Below are 6,797 nucleotides of genomic sequence, written 5' to 3' on the forward strand. Positions count from 1 at the left end.
GTCACCTGAGGAAGGACTTCCCACAAGCCAGGAAGGAAGAACCGAATAAGAATTACAGCCTCACTCTAGTTAGAGTGTTTACCTTGACCCAGACCGAGGCTGAGGCTAGTCCCTCAGTCGTGACAGATCAGATTTCTAGTGTTGGCTCTTCATTTACTGCATTAATTGATTCAGGAGCTACCCATTCATTTGTATCTGCTAGAGTGATAGATCGCTTGTGTAGACCTTGTGATATTTATGTTAGAGGATTTAAGACTTTGTTTCTTACTAGGGAACTAGTAGTCTCTAGGAGATGGGTTAGAGCATTACTAGTAGAGATAGACAGTAGAGAGTTGTATGTGTATCTGATTGAGCTAGTGATGGATGACTTTGATATGATTTTGGGGATGGATTGGTTATCAAAGTACGGGGCAATGATAACCTGTAAGCGAAGGATGGTGACCTTTGAACTGGAAGGGGAGGAAACCGTCATGTTTGTGGGGACAGTGAATGGGCCACGAGTACCTATGATCTCTGCATTGAAGGCTAGAGACCTAATGAAAGAAGGTTTCATAGGATTCCTAGCAAACATAGTGGATACCTCTAGGATTGTTTCAGTTGGACCGGATGTGACTAGACTAGTGTGTGAGTTTCCTGATGTATTTCCAGCATACTTGCCAGGGTTGCCACCACACCAAGAGATCGAGTTCACCATAGAGTTTGTGCCAAGGGGGAGCCAGTATCTAGGACACCTTATAGAATGTCTCCAGTAGCATTGAAGGAATTGAAGATTTAGTTGTAGGAATTACTTGATCTAGGATTCATCAGACCTAGATCTAGGATTGTTTCGCTAGTGATTTTATTTTGCTACTTTGATTTACTATCTTCTTAATATAATGCATTTGAGTTGTTTATGTTCTTTCATCCCCATCTTTATTTTGTTATCTTTATTTACTTGTGTTAATTGTATATAGGATTAGTCATGCTCTTTCTATGTGCTTCTAATTAGTAAAAGTAATATTGATACATAAGTTTATGTCTATTCTTCTATTGCATTATTGCCCTTGGGTATTTTGTCATTTTTAGATTTTTCATAAGATTAACATTATGCTCCTAAAGTAAATAACTTTATAATTCAAATGGACTTTTGTTAGAAACGAATATGAACTTTAATGTTAGATTTTCCAAGTGAATGTTGGGATGTAAACTATTTACTTGTGTAGTTTTGTAAATCAAGTAACTAAGTAACTAAACAAGCATATGGATGATTCTTGAAACCTTTCAGCTTTTCAACTCTTGATTACATCTTATTTTTATCTCACTTGATTTGTCTCATTTCATCATTTCACCAAAAAGACAACAAAAAAATCCCCAATCTATTTTCATTTCCATTTCCATTTATTTCATGTTACTAACTTTTTGTGTTAGTTTTCTACTAATCTTTTTGTTTTAGGTTACCTCCTAGTGGATCGACTGCCTGAATTTTACTACAACTACCACTTAGTGGTTGTCACATTTTGGGCGTTAAACAAATTCTGGCGCTGTTGTCGGGGAGGTAGTTTTCAAAAGTTTTAGTGAAATTTTTACCAAAATGTTAGTAACTTTATTTGTATTTTTGTAGGTATGAATGTTGTGTTAGTATAGTGTTCTTTCATTTGTGTGTTGTATTCTTTTTATTTACTAATATTTAGTTAATTTGAATATTATTTAAAAAAAATCATATATATAATAATATACATATATATACAAAAAAAATAGAGAAAAACGTAAAAAAAAACATATAAATTTTTATTTTTATTTTTCTTTTCCTTTTTTTTTGTTACATAAAAAAAGAGAATTATATAAATATATATAAAAAAATATTTGTTTAGTTAACTTTAATTTCATTTCTCTTAATTTCTTTTTTTTAGTTTAATAAATATTTGTAAAAAAAAAAGAGAGATTCAGCTTGTTATTTTATCTTCACTTCATTTCTCTTTTCCTTATTTTTGTGTTCACTATTTTGTTGCTTTAGGTTCTTAGTTTAGATCTTTCATTTTTTTTCCTTAGTCTTCCTTAGAATATAGTTCTTCCTTGAAAAAATTGCATAAAATTGTTCATAAAATTTCAATCATAAAACGCTTAGTATTGGGAATAATTTTGTAATATTACAAATGGTAAAAACCGATATTGTTCTGCTAGAAAGATTGAATGTTAAATAAGGTTTGTGATAGCGTTACCCCCCCCCCCCCCAGACTTACTTAGGAACCTCGGGGAGTTCTGTCTAGGCAAGTGTGGGTCTAAAGTGGTACCTTGGCAACCTTCCCAATCGGCTTGGGAACATTTCGAGCATATACATTTGCACTATTACATTTTTGAACTTATTACTATACAAAAATCAAGCTTGTTCTATCAAAATAAGCAATTTCACTGTGCTTAAAAGGTTGTTTGGTCGAAAATGTTTAACTTGTGATCCACCATACTTACTCAGTAACCTCAGGGAGTTCTAGTAAGGCATTGGAGGTCACCGTAAAACCTCCAAATATAGCTGGGAACAAGTTTAACAAAAATAAATAAATAAAAACATAAAATAAATTCTCATTTCCAAGAGTGGATAAATCATCACAAAACTTATAGTGAAACTTCTAATTCATCCACCACTCCTTCTAGAACTACTTCCACCATTCCTACTTCTCCACAAACCTTAGTTGACAATAATCCATTCGCAATGGCCCGCAATGATGAAATCCAACCAAGAACTCTCAATGACTACCTCCATCCTACACTCACTTCCATGCCTTCATGCATTATATTCCCTCCTAATATGCCCGCGTTAGACTTTAAACCTGGCATGATTCAACTCTTGCCACATTTCATGGAATGGAAAACGAAAGCACATACATGCATATTAGAGAATTCGAGGAGGTAGTAGCCACATTCTATAACTGAGCTGAAAATATTGATTTTGTGTGACTAAAGTTCTTCCCTTTCTCCTTGAAGGACAAAGCCAAAAGTTGGTTATACTCTTTGAGACCTGGGTTTTATTGGAACATGGGAGGAAATGACCAAATCCTTCTTTCTAAAACACTTCCCTAGCCATAAGACCAACAGTCTAAAACAACAGATTTCCATATTTTCCCAAAAGGACAATGAAATGTTCTATCAAGTTTGGGAAATATTCAAGGATCTGTTGAATCAGTGCCCGCACCATGGCTATGAGAACTGGCGTTTGGTCAATTACTTCTATAAAGGCCTCACGAGTCATGAGCGCCGATTTGTAGAAATGTTATGCAATGGTAAATTCCTTGATAAAGAGTTAGATGATGCTCTTGAATATCTCGAAGAAACTACGAAAAAATCTCACACCTGGACTAGTCCAAGTGCTACTGATAGCACCAACCGACATAAACCATCTGGGATCTATCAACTTCAAGAAAGATGATAACGTTAAGACCCAACTCGAAGATTTGAAAAAAGCAGTTTGAGGTCTTAATGACGAAAAATAGCCAAAAATCGCACATGATTGCTCAAGCGAAGCCACAAGAACCTTGCTTTGTTTGTAGAGGGACAGAGCATTTAGCTAAGGACTGCTTAGTTTTTAATGAAATGAGGGTGGTTTATGAGGAGCAATGCAATGCCTTAGGGGCATATAACAAGCCATTATCCCATACGTACAACCCTGGTTGGACAAACCACCCAAATTTCAGTTGGAGAGATTCCAACCAAGCTCAATCGTATGGAAACCAATGGAGAAACGAGCATCAAGTTCAACAATCAAAGGCATATTCTGTACCTCAATACAATGATCATCCACAACGAAATTCTTTAGAGAATACCTTCATGCATTCATATAGAAACAATCCAAACTAAATCGCCAAATGATAGAAGAAATCAAGGAAATGAAATATCAATTCTCAAAATTGACTGAATCCTTGACCATTCCAGAGAAAGGCAAACTTCCTTCCCAACCTAAATTCAATGTGCAAGGTCAACACATTGCTCAATCCTCAAATTCCAATGATCAAAATGTTAAGGAAGTAAATTCCATCACAACTAGAAGTGGTAAAACTTTGCAAGACCCATCCATAAAAGTCACCTCACCCAGCATTCCAAAAGTTAATCATGAGAATGCACCACTCAATGCTTCTCCAAAAGTACCACTTCCCTAGGCTTTAAAACCTGTTGGGAAACTTCCTGATAACCGAGCTGAAATCCTTGAACACTTGACACAAGTGAAGATTAATCTTCCTTTGCTTTTCATCATAAAACAAAAGTGGGCTTATGCCAAAATCATCAATGATCTATGCACTGCAAAAAGGAAGAACCATGTCAAGAAGATTGCTTTCTTGACTGAGCAAGTGATGGCGGTGATTTAACAAAAGGCACTGCCGAAACACAAAGATCACAGTTGTCCCACCATTTATTGGCAAACTGGGACTCATGAAGTTATCCAAGCTTTACTTCATCTTGGCACGAGTGTAAATCTTATGCCTTACTCTGTCTACTCACAACTCGGTCTTGGAGAAATGAAGCCAACATTTGTTATGCTACAGCTTGCTGACCGCTCCACCAAAAAGCCTAGGGGTATTGTAGAGGATGTTTTAGTTCAAATTGAAAATTTTTATCACCCTGTGGACTTTCTTATTCTTGATACCCACTATGTGGTAAACATGTAGTCAAAAATTCTTATTATCATCGGAAGACCATTCCTTGCTACTGCAAATGCTTTAATCAATCGTCAGAATGGCCTAATGAAGATATCATTTGGAAACATGACTCTTGATGTCAATATCTTCCACATCGGGAAAAACCCCAGAGAAGATGATGAGTGTTATCACACATTCATGATTGACACTTTAATTCCCGAGGATTGCAAAGCAACTTCGATAACCTTGATGAACTCCTCCTTTCGTCTGACAATGAAAGCCTCAGTTCTATTGAGTGTACTCTTGCAATATCAGATCACATAGACTCAAGCAATAAAAGGACTAAGTTTAGGCAACCTTGCTTTCAAGATCTATCTCGTGAGAGGGCACAGCCAAAAACTTCACCTGAAGAGGTTCCAATTGTTCAATTGACCCAACTACCCGAGGGTTTGAAACATGTCTTCTTGGGAGACGGTGAAACCTTTCCATTTATCATCTCGTCCAACCTTCAAAATTCTCAAGAAATGCAGTTACTCGAGCTATTGCGAACGCATATTGTAACGACCCAAAATTGCAAATAAGGATTAAGGGCCTTGATTAGTGTGTCGAGAGGGCATAATTGGTATATATGTGAATAAATGATTAAATGCATGATTATGTGGTATGTATGATTCTATGATTGTATTATTATGATTAAATGCATGTGTTATGGGTATTAAATATGCATGTGGGCCTTGTTTAGCTTATAAGGGCATATTTGTAATTTTGGCCCGTTGAGGGTATAAATGTAATTATATGTGATAAACGGTTGAGATCACATTATTATGTGGATATATTCGCAGTATATGGCTCGAGACGGTCCTAGTGAGTGAATTGGCGAAATAGTCATGGCGGGGATTTATTCTCGACTCGAGGGAGCCTGGGGGTATTTTTAAGCATTTAGAAAATATACCGAAGATTATTAGACATTGGGTAAATAATTGGTAACTAATTGGATGATGGGATTAATTGGTAGATAGTAGAGACATTTGAGTAATTAGTTGGAATTGGGAGTGAAATGACCTTTTTACCCCTAGGAGTCACTTGAGGACTAGTTAAACTAGAAGGGCATGTTGGTCTTTTGTCTAAGTGATATACTCAGAAACTAAGGAAAAACAAAAGAGAGTAAACTAAAAGTTAAAGGAAACTATCTGTAACGACCCGGATTTTCGAGACTCGATAATGCGGAAATATAAATGTTTTCATTTAACAAAATGTCTCAAAAACCCATATATAAAAAAAAAAAAAAATTTAAAAAGTCGTATGGCCATACTTAACATTTAGTTACAAACATATTTTATAAAGAGTAGAGTGAGCCTAGTTTAGGAAAATTACACAACATTTCCAAAAGTAAAATGGCTTCCCAAAAGGTCGGTCCACATGTACATTTGCAAGGAAGACTCCAGCGCTCACTGCTCTGCCTTGCCCTTGCTCTTACCTACAACAAGGTAAGCGAAAACGCTTAGTAAGATCAACTTTCAAACAAAGCGTGTAGAGAATTAGGGTTCCGGACCCATTCGGACCCTACACAATCAATTTCAAGAACGCTAAAGCGTCCTGGCAAACTTATGGTCTTGCCTGATAACCAAGGATAAATTAATTCATAACTAGATGAAATCCTGCACTCAGAAAAATCCCAGAACAAGCAGATATATTATATCACAACTATATCATATCAACAATTATATCCTTGCACTCAGAAAATCCCAGAGCAAGCAGATATATTATATCACAACTATATCTTATCAACAATTATATCCCTGCACTCAGAAAATCCCAGAGCAAGCAGATATATTATATCACCATATAATTCGAGACCAACGCTCGACAATTTCCAACAATTCAGGCATAACGCGCCCTCCAGCATAATTGCTAATCTGTAAAAGAGAACCGAGTCTCCACACTAAGATCTAGCCAATAAATATTCTCATCAAGGGTAACTATCGTGTTACCTAGGGCATCGCTACTTATCCAAGAGTGTAATCCAATTTACACGGTTTTACGGAGACTTCTATGTTAATCAGTGGTGCTGGTGAGCAGTTGCCCCTAGGGTGTTCAGCCTCACTGAATCTTGGCAACCCTTAGTATCTCTAGGCACTCTCACTGAATGGCCAATATTCACGGCTGCTATCCGGGAATAACTTATCAGAGCAC

General features: G+C 36.4%; 1 non-coding gene across 1 annotated transcript; it reads right to left on the reverse strand.

Annotated features, from left to right (window-relative positions):
- Positions 1-3,067: 3,067 nt before the first annotated feature.
- LOC133833612 (small nucleolar RNA R71) lies at positions 3,068-3,174 on the reverse strand. Its single transcript, XR_009892983.1, has one exon. It is a non-coding gene; the product is annotated as a small nucleolar RNA R71 (small nucleolar RNA).
- Positions 3,175-6,797: the final 3,623 nt, after the last annotated feature.

Source organism: Humulus lupulus, chromosome 4 (assembly GCF_963169125.1).
Source record: "Humulus lupulus chromosome 4, drHumLupu1.1, whole genome shotgun sequence".
NCBI lineage: Eukaryota > Viridiplantae > Streptophyta > Magnoliopsida > Rosales > Cannabaceae > Humulus > Humulus lupulus.